At 43.8% G+C, this 22,751-nt stretch overlaps 1 protein-coding gene across 2 annotated transcripts in view; it reads left to right on the top strand.

Moving 5' to 3' along the window:
* The window catches only part of SLC1A2 (solute carrier family 1 member 2), a 132,968-nt gene that overhangs the window by 71,040 nt on the left and 39,177 nt on the right, over positions 1–22,751 (top strand). The window lies entirely within an intron of this gene.

The following is a 22,751-nucleotide window of genomic DNA, read 5'->3' as shown; positions in this document are numbered from 1 at the left end:
AAAGGCTGAAAAACCTGCGTTTGGCTTCAGCTTTTTTATTGCAAAGAGATATAAGGTTTTGGCTGCAGAAAAAAGCAACGTGTGAACATGGCTTTATGCTATGCTCACTTTGGTGCATTTTTTGTAGCAGTTTTTAATGATAATAGAAAAAATTGGAGTCCGGCTCAACAGGACTGGAAAACAAAAGGAAAATCCAGTCCTGTTGAGCCAGACTCCAATTTTTTTCTATCATCCTTGATGTGAGGCCAGGGCAACTGGGTGAGCTGGAATCAAGTTTTTAATGCAAATTTTCAGCTGGGTTTCACACTAGCAGCAAAGTCTATGAGATTTCAGAAATCTCGTGCACACAGCTTGTTTTTTTTTTGTTTTTTTTTCCTGACTGTTTTCTCAAAGAGCTACGGTTTTACAAATTGCAGCGTGTCAGTTCTTTGAGCAATTTTCACCCATTGAAAGCAATGAGTAAGTACCAAAAACGCTGCAAAAAAACGCAGGTATCAGTTTTTGCTGCATTTTTGGTGCCAAAACCTGATGAGGTTAAATCAGATTTTTTTTTTATGCACTAAACTTTATCAGCATGCACAGGAGACAAATGTACCTGACAAAAATGCAGTAAAAAAATGCACCAAAAACTAATTTAAAAAAAGCAGCAAAAACGAAGCAAAATCAGTTTTTTTTGTAAGCAGCTTAAACACAACTGAAAATTTGCGTTAAAAACACTGAAATGCAACATGTGAACATAGCATTAGATCTCATTCAGATTTCCATTTTTCATGGATAGAGCTTTTAACAATTTTTTTTGCCTAAGTGAGGCTTGCAATCGTTTCCAAATTTGTTGGATTTTCTGTCGCATTTCATAGGCTTCAGTGTAAGATTCATGCGACTGTGCACTTGCATTTCACTTGCCTGCGATTTTGCTATTTTTTTAACAGCAAAATTGCAGTTGTAAAATACGTCCCAGCAAGTGGCAAACAAGTTTGGGATGTTTAATTACTTTTAGCATCTAGGAGCTTGTTATATTTTGGAGGCAGGGTTCCTTTACTTTCCTAGCTGTGGGTGTGCCTTAGGAAGCAGCGGTAGTCCGTGGGCGCCCTGGCACCGCCTGTCCCTCCATTCTCTTAGGTCATAATTTGTGTTTGTTTTCTTCTTTTCTGTGTTAGTAATTATTTGGTTCTTTGGGTCAAGAATATTTAGTCCTGAGCACCACGTCCTCTTCTGGCTTCATTTATATGCGGTCCGCAGTTTGTATACAGGAAAGCAGAAACAATCTGCACCGAAAATCACATTAAAAAATGCACAATATGATGTGCTATGGGCGATGCAGATTTCTAGTGGTTTAATGCCCTTTTCCTGAGCAAAAAATATGCAGCAAAAATGCAACATAAAATTATTGGACCTAAAGTACAACTGCAAAAGATCTAATTTAAACTAGTCTGATTAGGTTTCTGTAAAAGAAACTGAGCAGAAACTCTGCAGATCATCTGCAAAAACTTGGAGGTTCTGCTTAGTTTCTGCTTAAAAAAAACCTGCAAAAAGACTCTTTGGAACATAATCTTAGGCTGGTTTAACAGACTGTGCTTTTATCTGGAGATCTGGCCCAACCGGTAGCCATTAGCTCAGGTCTGCCAGGTCTTCCGATTTAAAGCATGGTCTGTGTTTCACAGATGCGTGAAAATGGCTTTCAGAATAATATTTGCAGCAGATTTGTACACATTTATTATTTGCAGCAGATTTGTGCCCATTTAGTATTTGTGGCAGATTTGTGCCCATTTAGTATTTGCGGCAGATTTGTACACATTTATTATTTGCAGCAGATTTGTGCCCATTTAGTATTTGTGGCAGATTTGTGCCCATTTAGTATTTGCGGCAGATTTGTACACGTTTAGTATTTGCAGCAGATTTGTGCCCACTTAGTATTTGCAGCAGATTTGTGCCCATTTAGTATTTGCAGCAGATTTGTGCCCATTTAGTATTTGCGGCAGATTTGTGCCCGTTTAGTATTTCCAGCAGATTTGTGCCCATTTATTATTTGCAGCAGATTTGTGCACATTTAGCATTTGCAGCAGATTTGTGCACATTTAGCATTTGCAGCAGATTTGCGCCCCTTTAGTACTTGCAGCAGATTTGTGAATATTTAGTATTTGCAGCAGATTTTCTGCACATTTAGTATTTGCAGCAGATTTGTGCCCATTTCGTATCTGCAGCAGTTTTGTGCCCCTTTAGTACTTGCCAAAGATTTGTGCATATTTATTATTTGCAGCAGATTTGTGCACATTTAGCATTTGCAGCAGATTTGTGCCCCTTTAGTGCTTGCAGCAGATTTGTGAATATTTAGTATTTGCAGCAGATTTGTACACATTTAGTATTTGCAGCAGATTTGTGCTCGTTTAGTATTTGCGGCAGATTTGTGCCCCTTTAGTATTTGCAGCAGATTTGTGCCCCTTTAGGGTATGTGCACACGTTGCGGATTCTCTGCGGATCCGCAGCGTTTTTTGCAGTGCAGAAACGCTGTAGATCCGCAATTGATTTACAGTACAATGTAAATCAATGAGAAAAAAAATGCTGTGCACACTTTGCGGAAAATCCGCTACGGAAATGCTGCGGTTTAAAAGAAGTAGCATGTCACTTCTTTTTTGTGAATCTGCAGCGTTTTTGTATCCATTCCATTGTAGAAAACCGCAGAGGTAAAAAAAACTCAGCAAATCTGCAAGAAAACCGCCGCAAAAATGCACAAAAAACGATGGGGAACCGCACAAAAAAATGCGACAAATCCACAGGTGCGTTTTCTGCGAGGAGAGGCACAATCCGCACCAGAAATTCCTAAGCCTATTCCGTAAGGTGTGCAGCAGATTTGTGCCTATTTAGTATTTGCAGCAGATTTGTGAATATTTAGTATTTGCAGCAGATTTGTGCCTATTTAGTATTTGCAGCAGATTTGTGAATATTTAGTATTTGCAGCAGATTTGTGCCTATTTAGTATTTGCAGCAGATTTGTGAATATTTAGTATTTGCAGCAGATTTGTGCCTATTTAGTATTTGCAGCAGATTTGTGCCTATTTAGTATTTGCAGCAGATTTGTGAATATTTAGTATTTGCAGCAGATTTGTGCCTATTTAGTATTTGCAGCAGATTTGTGCCCCTTTAGTATTTGCAGCAGATTTGTGAATATTTAGTATTTGCAGCAGATTTGTGCCCGTTTAGTATTTGCAGCAGATTTGTGCCTATTTAGTATTTGCAGCAGATTTGTGAATATTTAGTATTTGCAGCAGATTTGTGCACATTTAGTATTTGCAGCAGATTTGTGCCCGTTTAGTATTTGCGGCAGATTTGTGCCCCTTAAGTACTAAACTGCATGCTCGCAAACGCCAGAAGCCTGACAAACAAGATGGAAGAACTAGAAGCAGAAATATCTACAGGTAACTTTGACATAGTGGGAATAACCGAGACATGGTTAGATGAAAGCTATGACTGGGCAATTAACTTACAGGGTTACAGTCTGTTTAGAAAGGATCGTAAAAATCGGAGAGGAGGAGGGGTTTGTCTCTATGTAAAGTCTTGTCTAAAGTCCACTTTAAGGGAGGATATTAGCGAAGGGAATGAGGATGTCGAGTCCATATGGGTTGAAATTCATGGAGGGAAAAATGGTAACAAAATTCTCAATGGGGTCTGTTACAAACCCCCAAATATAACAGAAACCATGGAAAGTCTACTTCTAAAGCAGATAGATGAAGCTGCAACCCATAATGAGGTCCTGGTTATGGGGGACTTTAACTACCCGGATATTAACTGGGAAACAGAAACCTGTGAAACCCATAAAGGCAACAGGTTTCTGCTAATAACCAAGAAAAATTATCTTTCACAATTGGTGCAGAATCCAACCAGAGGAGCAGCACTTTTAGACCTAATACTATCTAATAGACCTGACAGAATAACAAATCTGCAGGTGGTTGGGCATTTAGGAAATAGCGACCACAATATTGTGCAGTTTCACCTGTCTTTCACTAGGGGGACTTGTCAGGGAGTCACAAAAACACTGAACTTTAGGAAGGCAAAGTTTGAACAGCTTAGAGATGCCCTTAATCTGGTAGACTGGGACAATATCCTCAGAAATGAGAATACAGATAATAAATGGGAAATGTTTAAGAACATCCTAAATAGGCAGTGTAAGCGGTTTATACCTTGTGGGAATAAAAGGACTAGAAATAGGAAAAACCCAATGTGGCTAAACAAAGAAGTAAGACAGGCAATTAACAGTAAAAAGAAAGCATTTGCACTACTAAAGCAGGATGGCACCATTGAAGCTCTAAAAAACTATAGGGAGAAAAATACTTTATCTAAAAAACTAATTAAAGCTGCCAAAAAGGAAACAGAGAAGCACATTGCTAAGGAGAGTAAAACTAATCCCAAACTGTTCTTCAACTATATCAATAGTAAAAGAATAAAAACTGAAAATGTAGGCCCCTTAAAAAATAGTGAGGAAAGAATGGTTGTAGATGACGAGGAAAAAGCTAACATATTAAACACCTTCTTCTCCACGGTATTCACGGTGGAAAATGAAATGCTAGGTGAAATCCCAAGAAACAATGAAAACCCTATATTAAGGGTCACCAATCTAACCCAAGAAGAGGTGCGAAACCGGCTAAATAAGATTAAAATAGATAAATCTCCGGGTCCGGATGGCATACACCCACGAGTACTAAGAGAACTAAGTAATGTAATAGATAAACCATTATTTCTTATTTTTAGTGACTCTATAGCGACAGGATCTGTTCCGCAGGACTGGCGCATAGCAAATGTGGTGCCAATATTCAAAAAGGGCTCTAAAAGTGAACCTGGAAATTATAGGCCAGTAAGTCTAACCTCTATTGTTGGTAAAATATTTGAAGGGTTTCTGAGGGATGTTATTCTGGATTATCTCAATGAGAATAACTGTTTAACTCCATATCAGCATGGGTTTATGAGAAATCGCTCCTGTCAAACCAATCTAATCAGTTTTTATGAAGAGGTAAGCTATAGGCTGGACCACGGTGAGTCATTGGACGTGGTATATCTCGATTTTTCCAAAGCGTTTGATACCGTGCCGCACAAGAGGTTGGTACACAAAATGAGAATGCTTGGTCTGGGGGAAAATGTGTGTAAATGGGTTAGTAACTGGCTTAGTGATAGAAAGCAGAGGGTGGTTATAAATGGTATAGTCTCTAACTGGGTCGCTGTGACCAGTGGGGTACCGCAGGGGTCGGTATTGGGACCTGTTCTCTTCAACATATTCATTAATGATCTGGTAGAAGGTTTACACAGTAAAATATCGATATTTGCAGATGATACAAAACTATGTAAAGCAGTTAATACAAGAGAAGATAGTATTCTGCTACAGATGGATCTGGATAAGTTGGAAACTTGGGCTGAAAGGTGGCAGATGAGGTTTAACAATGATAAATGTAAGGTTATACACATGGGAAGAGGGAATCAATATCACCATTACACACTGAATGGGAAACCACTGGGTAAATCTGACAGGGAGAAGGACTTGGGGATCCTAGTTAATGATAAACTTACCTGGAGCAGCCAGTGCCAGGCAGCAGCTGCCAAGGCAAACAGGATCATGGGGTGCATTAAAAGAGGTCTGGATACACATGATGAGAGCATTATACTGCCTCTGTACAAATCCCTAGTTAGACCGCACATGGAGTACTGTGTCCAGTTTTGGGCACCGGTGCTCAGGAAGGATATAATGGAACTAGAGAGAGTACAAAGGAGGGCAACAAAATTAATAAAGGGGATGGGAGAACTACAATACCCAGATAGATTAGCGAAATTAGGATTATTTAGTCTAGAAAAAAGACGACTGAGGGGCGATCTAATAACCATGTATAAGTATATAAGGGGACAATACAAATATCTCGCTGAGGATCTGTTTATACCAAGGAAGGTGACGGGCACAAGGGGGCATTCTTTGCGTCTGGAGGAGAGAAGGTTTTTCCACCAACATAGAAGAGGATTCTTTACTGTTAGGGCAGTGAGAATCTGGAATTGCTTGCCTGAGGAGGTGGTGATGGCGAACTCAGTCGAGGGGTTCAAGAGAGGCCTGGATGTCTTCCTGGAGCAGAACAATATTGTATCATACAATTATTAGGTTCTGTAGAAGGACGTAGATCTGGGTATTTATTATGATGGAATATAGGCTGAACTGGATGGACAAATGTCTTTTTTCGGCCTTACTAACTATGTTACTATGTTACTATGTTACTTGCAGCAGATTTGTGCACATTTAGTATTTGCACCAGATTTGTGCCCGTTTAGTATTTGCACCAGATTTGTGCCCCTTAAGTACTTGCAGCAGATTTGTGAATATTTAGTATTTGCAGCAGATTTGTGCACATTTAGTATTTGCAGCAGATTTGTGCACATTTAGTATTTGCAGCAGATTTGTGCCCGTTTAGTATTTGCAGCAGATTTGTGCCCGTTTAGTATTTGCAGCAGATTTTTCTGCTAAAAAAAGAGTGTTGTCAGGCAGGGAAAATGCTGTTAAACTGCTTGCCTTTTTAGGTGCATTGTTTTTTTCCGCATTCATTTTAATTGGTGAAAAACGCAAAAATATCTGACATGCTTCAGATTTGATAAATCAAATCTGCAAGTAAAAAATAATTGAAACCAAACAGGAAAAAGATCGGTGATTCCCGGGCGCTGCCACAAAGTGAAGACAAGGATGTATGTTCTCTGGATCTTTAGTCATTCATACAACGCGTTTTGAGGTCGACTTGAAACGCGTTGTATGAATAAAGATCTAGAGAACGTATACCAGGGGCAGACATATCATTGGTGCAACCTGGGGCTCAAGAGGGGAGGAGGCCACTACCACCTCCAAAACATGTGAAATTGTGCATTATGAGAAGCTATTGGACTGCGAAGGGCCCATATATAGTTCTGGCACAGGGCCTCTCCTGTCTGTGCCCGCCAACGACATCCACTCTTGCCTTCCCTCTGTGGCAGCGCACGGGAATCGCTGCTCTTTTTCCTGTTTGGTTTAGTTCTTTCCATAGTTGTGTCGGTCAGTGGTCGGAGCAAGGATAAAATAATGCATGTGTGCATGGGATTTCAGAAATCTCATACACTTTGCTGATACTTGAAAACGCTTCGGACGTCATATAATAATGGATGATCCCAGGAAAACTTCAGGCAGCGATACTTTCCAGGTGGTCTTCATTGGTTGTGCCCAGACCTGAGATCTGCTTACTTTTCAGGAGCCCCCCATGCAGTCTGGAGGATTTAGCTAGTGTGATATAAACCATAGTAACCAATATTGGTGCTGGCAATTTGAGAAATCTTTAGTTGTACCCTCCGGCTCTGTCTCTTTTTGGTCTGGGACACCGAAAATGTGCTGTGTATCTGTATCAGAAAAACTGGACAGTCCTGGCAAAACATGTCTGTTTTGCTCCTGAAACAGCACCACACCTGTTCATAGGTTGTGTTAGGTATTGCAGCTCTTCTTCAATATCAGACGCAATCTATGGACAAGTTTTGGATTTGCGCTCCTGCATGAAAAGCTGTTTCCATTATAAAATTATTATCTCTGATGTTACTAGATTAAACACTCTCTCAACATCTGCTATTCTATCCTGCAAAGCCAAGACCCTTCATATTGACTGCACTAAATCCCGGATCATTTGCAATGTTCCTGTTAATGTTTCACAACGATGTAATGGAGGCATCTGTGGCTGGTCGTGCGCTGTAATGGAGACATCTGTGGCTGGTGGTGCGCTGCTATGGAGGCGTCTGTGGCTGGTGGTGCGCTGTTATGGAGGCATCTGTGGCTGGTGGTTTGCTCCTATGGAGGTGTCTGTGGACGGTGGTGTGCTGTTATGGAGACATCTGTGGCCAGTGGTGTGCTGTTATGGAGACATCTGTGGCTGGTGGTGCGCTGTTATGGAGGCATCTGTGGCTGGAGGTGCGCTGTTATGGAGACATCTGTGGCTGGTGGTGCGCTGTCATGGAGGCATCTGTGGCTGGAAGTGTGCTGTTGTGGAGGCGTCTGTTGCCGGTGGTGTGCTGTTATGGAGACATCTGTGGCTAGTGGTGCGCTGCTATGGAGGCGTCTGTGGCTGGTGGTGCGCTGTTATGGAGGCATCTGTGGCTGGTGGTGTGCTGTTATGGAGGCATCTGTGGCTGGTGGTGCGCTGTTATGGAGGCATCTGTGGCTGGTGGTGTGCTGTTATGGAGGCATCTGTGGCTGGAGGTGCGCTGTTATGGAGACATCTGTGGCTGGTGGTGCGCTGTTATGGAGGCATCTGTGGCTGGTGGTGCGCTGTTATGGAGGCATCTGTGGCTGGTGGTTTGCTCCTATGTAGGTGTCTGTGGACGGTGGTGTGCTGTTATGGAGACATCTGTGGCCAGTGGTGTGCTGTTATGGAGGCATCTGTGGCTGGTGGTGCGCTGTTATGGAGGCATCTGTGGCTGGTGGTGCGCTGTTGTGGAGGCGTCTGTGGCTGGTGGTGCGCTGTTGTGGAGGCATCTGTGGCTGGTGGTGCGCTGTTATGGAGACATCTGTGGCTGGTGGTGCGCTGTTATGTAGGCATCTGTGGCTGGTGGTGCGCTGTTATGTAGGCATCTGTGGCTGGTGGTGCGCTGTTATGTAGGCATCTGTGGCTGGTGGTGCGCTGTTGTGGAGGCATCTGTGGCTGGTGGTGCGCTGTTATGTAGGCATCTGTGGCTGGTGGTGCGCTGTTATGTAGGCATCTGTGGCTGGTGGTGCGCTGTTATGTAGGCATCTGTGGCTGGTGGTGCGCTGTTATGTAGGCATCTGTGGCTGGTGGTGCGCTGTTATGTAGGCATCTGTGGCTGGTGGTGCGCTGTTATGGAGACATCTGTGGCTGGTGGTGCGCTGTTATGTAGGCATCTGTGGCTGGTGGTGCGCTGTTATGGAGACATCTGTGGCTGGTGGTGCGCTGTTGTGGAGGCATCTGTGGCTGGTGGTGCGCTGTTGTGGAGGCATCTGTGGCTGGTGGTGCGCTGTTATGGAGACATCTGTGGCTGGTGGTGCGCTGTTATGTAGGCATCTGTGGCTGGTGGTGCGCTGTTATGTAGGCATCTGTGGCTGGTGGTTCGCTCCTATGGAGGTGTCTGTGGCCGGTGTTGCGCTGTTATGAGACGTCTGTGGCTGGTGGTTCGCTGTTATGGAGGCATCTATGATCAGTGGTTCTCTGTTATGGAGGCGCCTATGATCGGTGGCTCGCTGTTATGAAGGCATCTGTGTCTGGTCACCATCGGCTGCACAGAAGGACAATCTTCAGCTCAGACACTATGTACAGAGATGTATATTTTGAGATAACTGAGATGCATTACCCCTGACGGACGGACCACACAGAGCTGCCGGTGGCTCAGATGTGCCTGTATTTGCCTGTCTGTATATTTGGTTCTGCTCTTGGTGATACATTGTTGAGATCCAGTTCCCTGCGCCTTATGCATCTCCTGCCTGACTCTGAGTGCACGTGTTTATATCCCTCCCGTCCTGGATGTAGGAGATGGATGGGCCCCATGCTGGCCCCTACAGGCTCATACATCTTTGGGACATTAATGCATTCCTTCGGTGACATCTGTATATTTGTTATGCGGAAAAGGGAGCAGGGAAAGGTTTACGGATCATCTATTTAGGGCCATTAAGATGCATCCGTCCACTGCGAGGTTAGATGAAAGAAAAACATTCACACCCGGCTCGTGTCATCTGGTTATAATACTGAGACCACGGGAAGCTCTCATATATATTTTTGTCCTATAAACTTTGCCAATATTTTGTAAATCATTAGATTTTGCTTCATTTTAGTCCGGGGTCACACTTGTGAATGCAATGTGAGAAACTCGCGCCAGTTTCTCGCACTGCACTCGCAAGTGTGACCCCGGCCTTAAAGGGGTTGTCAATGACCCTGTTGGGTAATTCGGAGTCGTTGGTGTGGGTTCTCTGCATAGAACTTTTTTTTTCTTCTGTGGATGACTTGACATGTCCTCTGCTACACAGACAGTCCATTGATTAATAGAATCGGTGTAATACCTCATTTCCCCTGTGGTGGCGATGCAGCGACATTGAAAATTTTCAGTTGGGCTTCCCCAAAATTTGCAGATACCAGCAGCAGAACACTTTGTGGAATTGTCCAGAATTAAGAATAAGGGATCTATTATTGCCGTAGAAACAGCACCACTCTTCTCCATGGTCTAAGTCTGGTATTGCAGGTCAGTCCTATTTACAATAGTAGAGCTTTTTTTTATTCCCAGGGGAAATAAGAACTGAAGGAAAACCCAAAATAAGCGACTAAGCCCATCCCTCATAGTCCATCCAGATTGCAAGTAGTTTACTGCATCCGTCTCACAATTACGTTCCAGGGATGACATGTTCACATGAGTTGTGCCCTGTGCCGTCCACATCAGGAATTGGCTGAGCTTCTGCTGTGTGTGCTGGGACTAGACCCAACTCCGATCATAGCACTTTAATAGTGACAGTGGCATGTGAGGAGTGTGACAGAGGGAGATCACTCCCTCTGTCAGCCCAGCAGCTTACCCGGAGCACGACTGCGGAGTGCTGATGTTTGATATGGAGGCCTAACTCGTGTGCCGTATACAGGTGCTTCTCACAAAATTAGAATATCATCAAAAAGTTAATTTATTTCCATTCTTCAATACAAAAAGTGAAACTCCTATATTCTATAGAGTCATTACACACAGAATGATCTATTTCATGTGATTATTTCTGTTAATGTTGATGATTATGGCTTACAGCCAATGAAAACCCAAAAGTCATTATCTCAGTAAATTAAAATACTTTATAACATCAGCTTGAAAAATGATTTTAAAATCTGAAATGTTGGCCTAGTGAAATGTACGATCAGTAAATGCACTCAGTACTTGGTCGCGGCTCCTTCTGCATCAATTACTGCATCAATGCGGCGTGACATGGAGGCGATCAGCCTGTGGCACTGCTGAGGGGTTATGGAAGCCCAGGTTGCTTTGATAGCAGCCTTCAGCTCGTCTGCGTTGCTGGGTCTGGTGTCTCTCATTTTCCTCTTGACAATGCTCCATAGATTCTCGCCAGCAGATGACATGGCTCCCCAAACCATCACTGATTGTAGAGACTTCACACTAGACCTCCAGCAGCTTGGATTGTGTCCTCTCCACTCTTCCTCCAGACTCTGAGACCTTGATTTCCAAATGAAATGCAAAATTTACTTTCATCTGAAAACAACACCTCGGACCACTGACAACAGTCCAGTTCTTTTCCTCCTTGGCCCAGGTAAGACGCTTGTGGCGTTGTCTATTGGTCATGAGTGGCCGGACACAAGGAATGTGACACTTGTAGCCCATGTCCTGGACACGTCTGTGTGTGGTGAAGCAATGGCTCCAGCAGCAGTCCGCTCCTTGTGAATCTCCCCCACATTATTGAATGGCCTTTTCTTAACAATCCTTTCCAGTCTGTGGTTATCCCAGTTGCTTGTGCACCTTTTTCTACCACACTTTTTCCTTCCACTCTACTTTCCACTAATATGCTTGTATACAGCACTCTGTGAACAGCCGGCTTCTTTATAAATGACCCTTTGTGGCTTCCCCTCCTTGTGGAGTGTGTCAATGACTCCTTCTGGACATCTGTCAGGTCCGCAGTCTTCCCCATGATTGTGGAGCTACTGAAACAGACTAAGGGACCTTTGTAAACGCTTAGGAGCCTTTGCAGGTGCTTTTTGTTAATTATTCTAATTTACTGAGATAATGACTTTTTGGTTTTCATTGGCTGTAAGCCATAATCATCAACAGGAACAGAAATAAACACTTGAAATAGATCACTCTGTGTGTAATGACTCTATATAATATGAGTTTCACTTTTTGTATTGAAGAACTGAAATAAATTAACTTTTTGATGATATTCTAATTTTGTGAGAAGCACCAATAACTCAGCTAATCAGATCCTGGTGGGGTCCACTAAGCCTATCTATCAGTCCAACACTGTGATGCCAGGCAAGGCACTGCACTACATACCGTATATACTCGAGTATAAGCCGACCCCCCTAATTTTGCCACAAAAAACTGGGAAAACTTATTGACTCGAGTATAAGCCTAGGGTAGAAAATGCAGCATTTACCGGTGAATTTCAAAAATAAAAATAGATGCTCCATACCGTTCATTATTGCCCCATAGATGCTCCATATACAACTGCGCTATATAGAATGCTCTGCACCGTTCATTATGGCCCCATAGATGCTCCTTAGAATGCTGTGCCATATATGCTCTGCACCTTTGATTATGGCCCCATAGGTGCTCCTTATAATGCTGTGCCCCTTATATGCTCTGCACCTTTATGGCCCCATAGGTGCTCCTTATAATGCTGTGCCCCATATATGCTCTGCACCTTTATGGCCCCATAGATGCTCCTTATAATGCTGTGCCCCATATATGCTCTGCACCTTTATGGCCCCATAGGTGCTCCTTATAATGCTGTGCCCCATTTATGCTCTGCACCTTTATGGCCCCATAGGTGCTCCTTATAATGCTGTGCCCCATATATGCTCTGCACCTTTATGGCCCCATAGGTGTTCCTTATAATGCTGTGCCCCATATATGCTCTGCACCTTTATGGCCCCATAGGTGTTCCTTATAATGCTGTGCCCCATATATGCTCTGCACCTTTATGGCCCCATAGGTGCTCCTTATAATGCTGTGCCCCATATATGCTCTGCACCTTTATGGCCCCATAGATGCTCCTTATAATGCTGTGCCATATATGCTCTGCACCTTTGATTATGGCCCCAAAGGTGCTCCTTATAATGCTGTGCCCCATATATGCTCTGCACCTTTATGGCCCCATAGGTGCTCCTTATAATGCTGTGCCCCATATATGCTCTGCACCTTTATGGCCCCATAGATGCTCCTTATAATGCTGTGCCCCATATATGCTCTGCACCTTTATGGCCCCATAGGTGCTCCTTATAATGCTGTGCCCCATATATGCTCTGCACCTTTATGGCCCCATAGGTGCTCCTTATAATGCTGTGCCCCATTTATGCTCTGCACCTTTATGGCCCCATAGGTGCTCCTTATAATGCTGTGCCCCTTATATGCTCTGCACCTTTATGGCCCCATAGATGCTCCTTATAATGCTGTGCCCCATATATGCTCTGCACCTTTATGGCCCCATAGGTGCTCCTTATAATGCTGTGCCCCATATATGCTCTGCACCTTTATGGCCCCATAGATGCTCCTTATAATGCTGTGCCCCATATATGCTCTGCACCTTTATGGCCCCATAGGTGCTCCTTATAATGCTGTGCCCCATATATGCTCTGCACCTTTGATTATGGCCCCATAGATGCTCCTTATAATGCTGTGCCCCATATATGCTCTGCACCTTTATGGCCCCATAGGTGCTCCTTATAATGCTGTGCCCCATATATGCTCTGCACCTTTATGGCCCCATAGGTGCTCCTTATAATGCTGTGCCCCATATATGCTCTGCACCTTTATGGCCCCATAGGTGCTCCTTATAATGCTGTGCCCCATATATGCTCTGCACCTTTATGGCCCCATAGATGCTCCTTATAATGCTGTGCCCCTTATATGCTCTGCACCTTTATGGCCCCATAGGTGCTCCTTATAATGCTGTGCCCCATATATGCTCTGCACCTTTATGGCCCCATAGGTGCTCCTTATAATGCTGTGCCCCATATATGCTCTGCACCTTTATGGCCCCATAGGTGCTCCTTATAATGCTGTGCCCCTTATATGCTCTGCACCTTTATGGCCCCATAGATGCTCCTTATAATGCTGTGCCCCATATATGCTCTGCACCTTTATGGCCCCATAGGTGCTCCTTATAATGCTGTGCCCCTTATATGCTCTGCACCTTTATGGCCCCATAGGTGCTCCTTATAATGCTGTGCCCCATATATGCTCTGCACCTTTATGGCCCCATAGGTGCTCCTTAGAATGCTGTGCCCCATATATGCTCTGCACCTTTATGGCTCCATAGGTGCTCCTTATAATGCTGTGCCCCATATATGCTCTGCACCTTTATGGCCCCATAGGTGCTCCTTATAATGCTGTGCCCCTTATATGCTCTGCACCTTTATGGCCCCATAGATGCTCCTTATAATGCTGTGCCCCATATATGCTCTGCACCTTTATGGCTCCATAGATGCTCCTTATAATGCTGTGCCCCATATATGCTCTGCACCTTTATGGCCCCATAGGTGCTCCTTAGAATGCTGTGCCCCATATATGCTCTGCACCTTTATGGCCCCATAGGTGCTCCTTATAATGCTGTGCCCCTTATATGCTCTGCACCTTTATGGCCCCATAGGTGCTCCTTATAATGCTGTGCCCCTTATATGCTCTGCACCTTTATGGCCCCATAGGTGCTCCTTATAATGCTGTGCCCCATATATGCTCTGCACCTTTATGGCTCCATAGATGCTCCTTATAATGCTGTGCCCCATATATGCTCTGCACCTTTATGGCCCCATAGGTGCTCCTTAGAATGCTGTGCCCCATATATGCTCTGCACCTTTATGGCCCCATAGGTGCTCCTTATAATGCTGTGCCCCATATATGTTCTGCACCTTTATGGCCCCATAGATGCTCCTTATAATGCTGTGCCATATATGCTCTGCACCTTTATGGCCCCATAGGTGCTCCTTATAATGCTGTGCCCCATATATGCTCTACACCTTTATGGCCCCATAGGTGCTCCTTATAATGCTGTGCCCCATATATGCTCTGCACCTTTATGGCCCCATAGGTGCTCCTTATAATGCTGTGCCCCTTATATGCTCTGCACCTTTATGGCCCCATAGGTGCTCCTTATAATGCTGTGCCCCTTATATGCTCTGCACCTTTATGGCCCCATAGATGCTCCTTATAATGCTGTGCCCCTTATATGCTCTGCACCTTTATGGCCCCATAGATGCTCCTTATAATGCTGTGCCCCTTATATGCTCTGCACCTTTATGGCCCCATAGGTGCTCCTTATAATGCTGTGCCCCATATATGCTCTGCACCTTTATGGCCCCATAGATGCTCCTTATAATGCTGTGCCCCTTATATGCTCTGCACCTTTATGGCCCCATAGGTGCTCCTTATAATGCTGTGCCCCATATATGCTCTGCACCTTTATGGCCCCATAGGTGCTCCTTATAATGCTGTGCCCCATATATGCTCTGCACCTTTATGGCCCCATAGGTGCTCCTTATAATGCTGTGCCCCTTATATGCTCTGCACCTTTATGGCCCCATAGGTGCTCCTTATAATGCTGTGCCCCATATATGCTCTGCACCTTTATGGCACCATAGGTGCTCCTTATAATGCTGTGCCCCATATATGCTCTGCACCTTTATGGCCCCATAGATGCTCCTTATAATGCTGTGCCCCATTTATGCTCTGCACCTTTATGGCCCCATAGGTGCTCCTTATAATGCTGTGCCCCATATATGCTCTGCACCTTTATGGCCCCATAGGTGCTCCTTATAATGCTGTGCCCCATATATGCTCTGCACCTTTATGGCCCCATAGATGCTCCTTATAATGCTGTGCCCCTTATATGCTCTGCACCTTTATGGCCCCATAGATGCTCCTTATAATGCTGTGCCCCTTATATGCTCTGCACCTTTATGGCCCCATAGGTGCTCCTTATAATGCTGTGCCCCATATATGCTCTGCACCTTTATGGCCCCATAGGTGCTCCTTATAATGCTGTGCCCCATATATGCTCTGCACCTTTATGGCCCCATAGATGCTCCTTATAATGCTGTGCCCCTTATATGCTCTGCACCTTTATGGCCCCATAGATGCTCCTTATAATGCTGTGCCCCTTATATGCTCTGCACCTTTATGGCCCCATAGGTGCTCCTTATAATGCTGTGCCCCTTATATGCTCTGCACCTTTATGGCCCCATAGGTGCTCCTTATAATGCTGTGCCCCTTATATGCTCTGCACCTTTATGGCCCCATAGATGCTCCTTATAATGCTGTGCCCCTTATATGCTCTGCACCTTTATGGCCCCATAGATGCTCCTTATAATGCTGTGCCCCTTATATGCTCTGCACCTTTATGGCCCCATAGGTGCTCCTTATAATGCTGTGCCCCATATATGCTCTGCACCTTTATGGCCCCATAGATGCTCCTTATAATGCTGTGCCCCTTATATGCTCTGCACCTTTATGGCCCCATAGGTGCTCCTTATAATGCTGTGCCCCATATATGCTCTGCACCTTTATGGCCCCATAGGTGCTCCTTATAATGCTGTGCCCCATATATGCTCTGCACCTTTATGGCCCCATAGGTGCTCCTTATAATGCTGTGCCCCTTATATGCTCTGCACCTTTATGGCCCCATAGGTGCTCCTTATAATGCTGTGCCCCTTATATGCTCTGCACCTTTATGGCCCCATAGGTGCTCCTTATAATGCTGTGCCCCATATATGCTCTGCACCTTTATGGCCCCATAGGTGCTCCTTATAATGCTGTGCCCCTTATATGCTCTGCACCTTTATGGCCCCATAGGTGCTCCTTATAATGCTGTGCCCCATATATGCTCTGCACCTTTATGGCCCCATAGGTGCTCCTTATAATGCTGTGCCCCATATATGCTCTGCACCTTTATGGCCCCATAGGTGCTCCTTATAATGCTGTGCCCCATATATGCTCTGCACCTTTATGGCCCCATAGATGCTCCTTATAATGCTGTGCCCCTTATATGCTCTGCACCTTTATGGCCCCATAGGTGCTCCTTATAATGCTGTGCCCCATATATGCTCTGCACCTTTATGGCCCCATAGGTGCTCCTTATAATGCTGTGCCCCATATATGCTCTGCACCTTTATGGCCCCATAGGTGCTCCTTATAATGCTGTGCCCCATATATGCTCTGCACCTTTATGGCCCCATAGGTGCTCCTTATAATGCTGTGCCCCATATATGCTCTGCACCTTTATGGCCCCATAGGTGCTCCTTATAATGCTGTGCCCCTTATATGCTCTGCACCTTTATGGCCCCATAGGTGCTCCTTATAATGCTGTGCCCCATATATGCTCTGCACCTTTATGGCCCCATAGGTGCTCCTTATAATGCTGTGCCCCATATATGCTCTGCACCTTTATGGCCCCATAGGTGCTCCTTATAATGCTGTGCCCCATATATGCTCTGCACCTTTATGGCCCCATAGGTGCTCCTTATAATGCTGTGCCCCATATATGCTCTGCACCTTTATGGCCCCATAGGTGCTCCTTATAATGCTGTGCCCCTTATATGCTCTGCACCTTTATGGCCCCATAGATGCTCCTTATAATGCTGTGCCCCTTATATGCTCTGCACCTTTATGGCCCCATAGGTGCTCCTTATAATGCTGTGCCCCTTATATGCTCTGCACCTTTATGGCCCCATAGGTGCTCCTTATAATGCTGTGCCCTTTATATGCTCTGCACCTTTATGGCCCCATAGGTGCTCCTTAGAATGCTGCTGGTGCTGCCATAAAAAAAAAAAAAAATCACATACTCACCTCTCTTCTCAGGACGCCGGCGCTTTCAATAATTACCTGCTCCTCGTGCGGCTCCGTCTCCAGCACTGACGCTCAGCAGAGGGCGCGCACTGACTACGTCACAGCGCCCTCTAACCTGAGCGTCATTGCTAGAGGACGCTGCAGACGGAGCCGGAGCGAGGAGCAGGTAATTATAGCGCTGCGCTCCCCTTACCTGCTGCGGCGCGGTCCCTGCAGTCCCTGGCTTCTCCGGCGCTGCAGCTTCTTCCTGCACTGAGCGGTCACATGGCACCGATCATTTACAGCAATGAATATGCGGCTCCTCCCCTATGGGGGTGGAGCTGCCTATTCATTTCTGTAATGAGCGGTGCCATGTGACCGCTCAGTGCAGGAAGAATCTGCAGCGCCGGAGAAGCCAGGGACTGCAGGGACCGCGCTGGGAGCATGTAAGTATGATTACACAGCCCCCGCTCCCCCTCCCCTGCTGACACCCGGGTATATGACTCGAGTATAAGCCGAGAGGGGGACTTTCAGCCCAAAAAAATGGGCTGAAAATCTCGGCTTATACTCGAGTATATACGGTAAGTAATGCATTGTATTATGAATGTGATCAAATTATTGTAAAAAAAAAAAAAGTTTTAATGTGTAGAAATTTTATTTACACTTTAAAAAACATTTGTTATATTTTTTATATATTGTATATATCCCTATTTTAATTTAATATATGTTTATATATATACAGTTAAGTCCATGTATATTTGGACAGAGACAACATTTTTCTAATTTTGGTTACAGACATTACCACAATGAATTTTAAACAAAAAAATTCAGATGCAGTTGAAGTTCAGACTTTCAGCTTTCATTTGAGGGTATCCACATTAAATTTGGATGAAGGGTTTAGGAGTTTCAGCTCCTTAACATGTGCCACCCTGTTTTTAAAGGGACCAAAAGTAATTAGACAATTGACTCCAAGGCTATTTCATGGACAGGTGTGGGCAATCACTTCATCATGTCATTCTCATTTAAGCAGATAAAAGGCCTGGAGTTGATTTGAGGTGTGGTGCTGCATTTGGAAGGTTTTGCTGTGAAGTAAACATGCGGTAAAGGAGCTCTCCATGCAGGTGAAACAAGCCATCCTTAAGCTGCGAAAACAGAAAAAAAACCATCCGAGAAATTGCTACAATATTAGGAGTGGCAAAATCTACAGTTCAATACATTCTGAGAAAGAAAGAAAGCTCTGGTGAACTTATCAATGCAAAAAGACCTGGGCGCCCACGGAAGACAACAGTGGTGGATGATCGCAGAATAATCTCCATGGTGAAGAGAAACCCCTTCACAACAGCCGACCAAGTGACCAACGCTCTCCAGGAGGTCGGCGGATCAACATCCAAATCTACCATAAAGAGAAGAATGCATGAAAGTAACTACAGAGGGTTCACTGCACGGTGCAGCCACTCATAAGCATCAAGAAGAAAAAGGCTAAAAACATCTAAAGAAGCAGCACAGTTCTGGAAGAACATTCTATGGACAGATGGAACCAAGATCAACCTCTACCAGAATGATGGAAAGAGAAAAGTATGTGGATACCCTCAAATGAAAGCTGAAAGTCTGAAAACAAAACAATTCAGATGCAGTTGAAGTTCAGACTTTCAGCTTTCATTTGAGGGTATCCACATTAAAATTGGATGAAGGGTTTAGGAGTTTCAGCTCCTTAACATGTGCCACCCTGTTTTTAAAGGGACCAAAAGTAATTGGACAGATTCAATAATTGTAAATAAAATGTTCATTTTTAGTACTTGGTTGAAAACCCTTTGTTGGCAATGACTTCAACTGCATCTGAATTGTTTTGTTTAAAATTCATTGTGGTAATGTCTATAACCAAAATTAGAAAAATGTCATCTCTGTCCAATATATATGGACTGAACTATATACAGTATATGTATATATATTTTAGATATATTTATATATATAATATATACTATGCAGTTAAATTTAATATAAATGTAAAAAAAATCAGAGATTTAAAAAAAGGGTTGTGAAAAAGTAAACAAACCCCCACAAAACTACGGTATTTTAGTTTGGTATTTCCACAATGGTGCAGAAGGAAATAACAGAGTTAACCCTTTATTTTAGTTGACCCTTTAATAGCGCAAAACTTTAACAACAGAAGCAGAATTGCCGTTCTGTTTATATTCTTTCTAACAATTAGTTTAAAAAAAAAAAAGTTTTTTCAATAAGTTATATGAACCTCAAAACGTTACTACCGACAAATCCAGCCGAAATGAAGATGACAAGCCGTCATGACTTGCCGAAGAAATACAAAAGTTATGGCTCGTGGAAAAGAGGCTAAAACGGGGGGTCAGGACGTGCCGGTGCCGCCCAATACTTTTCCCCATATAATTGAGCTGGATAGATGGAGGGTTAGGAGTTCGACGTGACTTACAAGTTTATAAGACTTTCTCGAAATGTAAAGTTTTACCAACTTGGTCAAGGTCTTGTAGGGTCCCGGCCTTCTTGCCGCCTGTGACCAGGAGTGTGTCCTTGTAATTAATGAGTGCGTCAGGGTTACGAGAGGGGAAGATTATTCCTACTAAATATACCCCACATACTCCACAACAGCACGGCCGGCAAATGTGGCTGCATATTGTTGGTTAAAGGGATTGCTCCATTGCAGCGTCTCTCGGCAGATGGCCTGTGTTCTGTGCCATACTGAGCCCGGCAGAGGGAAGCAGCTTGGAGAGAGAGGATAAAAGACGTACGCTAAGCCTTCAGACCCAAATAAAGCGCCTCATGAGATTCCTTAACGCTGGGCTTCACTCTCGTAATCCTTTCAGCGCGGGCCTGAGAAGTAGCGGGCTCAGAAAACACAAGTGCAAAGGCAGATTACCCGTCATCTTCCTCGTCCCCCATGTAGGGGCCATGACCTGTGCAGGCGCCATTCCCAGAGGCTACCAGTGCAAAATCAGTTTTTGGGGTTCCATCTTTTTCTTCTCCTTCTTCCATAACTTTTTAATTTCCCCATTAGTGAACATGCTGGGATAAGGTGTTATCTGAGCATGCTCATGTGCTAATCATGTGTCTTCGGTGCGCTGGAAAAATATGTCCCCGCAGCTGCTTGTCTCACGACTGTTGGACAGCATGCAGGGATTCCATTTGTTAGGCAATCCGTGCATGTGTTTCACCTGTCGAACAGCAGCGGGGACTCGAATATATTTTTCGAGCACATCAAAGTCACTCGATTAGCACCCGAGCATGCTCAGATAACACCTTAACCAAAAAAAAGTGCTTTAGTAAGTCAGTAAAAAGTAGGTAGGAGTATTTAAAACAAGAAAATTATAAGGGTGCCCATACTTATGCACCTGTCAAATTTTGTTTGAATGCAGATTGCCCATTTTCTGTTAGTACAATAAACCTCATTTCAAGGCAGAAACATTACTGTGTCCAACAGTTATTAGATATATGAAACTGAAATAGCTGTTGCAAAAAAAAACAATTTTTATAAAACATTAAGCTTAAGATTAATAGGGGTGCCCAAACTTTTTCATATAACTGTATAACCTGTAACCACAGGTTGGATGTATTCCTGTTTGTTCAAAGTGGTGCTTTGCCAAAAACACACACATATATAATATATATATATATATATATATATATATATATATATATAGAATAGAGAGAAAGGATTGTTTTATCCGAAACTTGCCACGCCACAGGGCATTAGTCCTTTTTTTTACATTTTTTTGTGCTGTATATATATATATATATATATATATTTATTTATTTATTTATTTATTTTTTTTATTATTATTCATTTATTGATGGTTAAAAAAAATTTGGATATTTGTTTAAAAGAAAAAATGATAATAAATTTGGTTTGTCTTCATTTTCTGAGAATTTTTTTTATTTTTCTGGCACTGGAGATTCTTTTTTTTGCATGGGAAGTCGTCGTTTTATTAATACATTTAATTTTTTTATCTCTTTTTTTTATGCAGTAACCAAAAAAATAAACATTTAGTCATTTTGATTTTTTTTTTCTCTTTGATATTTACTGACCAGGTCATTTATATACTTTGTTAGATCAGATTTTCGCGCACGTGGAGATGACAAATATATATTTTTCTAATTTCTTTATTTTCGTACTAGGAAAAGGTGATTCAAACTTTTTGCAATATTTTTTTAATAATGGAGGAAGCAAACGATAACTGTTTCTCAGCTCTGAAATCTAAAGCATCATCCGGATCCTTCTATCCCCCGACAGACCCATTTACATCAGATGGTCGGCCTGTCCCACCAAAATTGGCCAACGTTTGCCGACATGGCCGATGGACCGAGTCCTATGAATTGATTTCTCTACCACCGATCGCCCCCTTTCCTATTTCCCGGTGTATAAGAGTTGACTCTTTGTGACACTTCCATGCTTATCTTGGGGGGAAAAGTATTAAATGAAAATGAGATCTGGGAGAAAGTCCTGTGATCATCTCTAAGCCAAGACTGTTTTTCTGTCTCTAGATGTAAAATAGATAGGGCCACAATTTCTGGTCTAGGTGTTGAGTGGGGCCGGGGTCCGGGCTCTGTGCGGCCGCTCATGTCCCCTCTATGTCTGTATGGAGCTCGTGCACTGGGCACAGTCATGGGGGACAGATAAGGGTCTTCCCAAAACTGTTCCCACAAAGCTGAAGATACTATTGTCCACAATGTCTTGTGCTGAAGATGAAGATTTCCCATCACTGGAGCTGAGGGTCCGAGGCCGCCCCCTGATAACATCCCATAGTATTATCCTCTCCCCCGAGCTTTGTCGCCTTTTGGAGTCCCCACTTCATGGTTGACTGGTTGCTGGTGGCTCCTATTACACGACTTCTCTGGTAATAGTTCTTTACCAGCAATTATTTTGTCACACATGTTGATGCAAGGGCATCATATGATATACACTGGAGGGCAATGGCATCAGAACATGCACACTGGGGGGGGGGGCAATGGGATCAGATGATGTACACTGGTGGGAGCAATAGGGCCAGATGATATTCACTAGGGAGGGCAGTGGGATCCGATTATATACACTGGGGTCATTGGGTACATACGAAATACACTGGGGGCAATGGGGCCACATGATATGCACTGGGGGGGTAATGACGCCAGATGATATACACTGGGTGCAATGGGACCAGATGATGTACACTGGGCGACAATGGGGCAGATGATATACACTGAAGGGCAATGGGGCTGGATTATATACAGTGGGTCCAATGGGGCCGGAT

This window comes from Ranitomeya imitator, chromosome 9 (genome assembly GCF_032444005.1).
Source record: "Ranitomeya imitator isolate aRanImi1 chromosome 9, aRanImi1.pri, whole genome shotgun sequence".
Classification (NCBI taxonomy): domain Eukaryota; kingdom Metazoa; phylum Chordata; class Amphibia; order Anura; family Dendrobatidae; genus Ranitomeya; species Ranitomeya imitator.
This window is presented reverse-complemented; position numbering and strand designations above follow the sequence as displayed.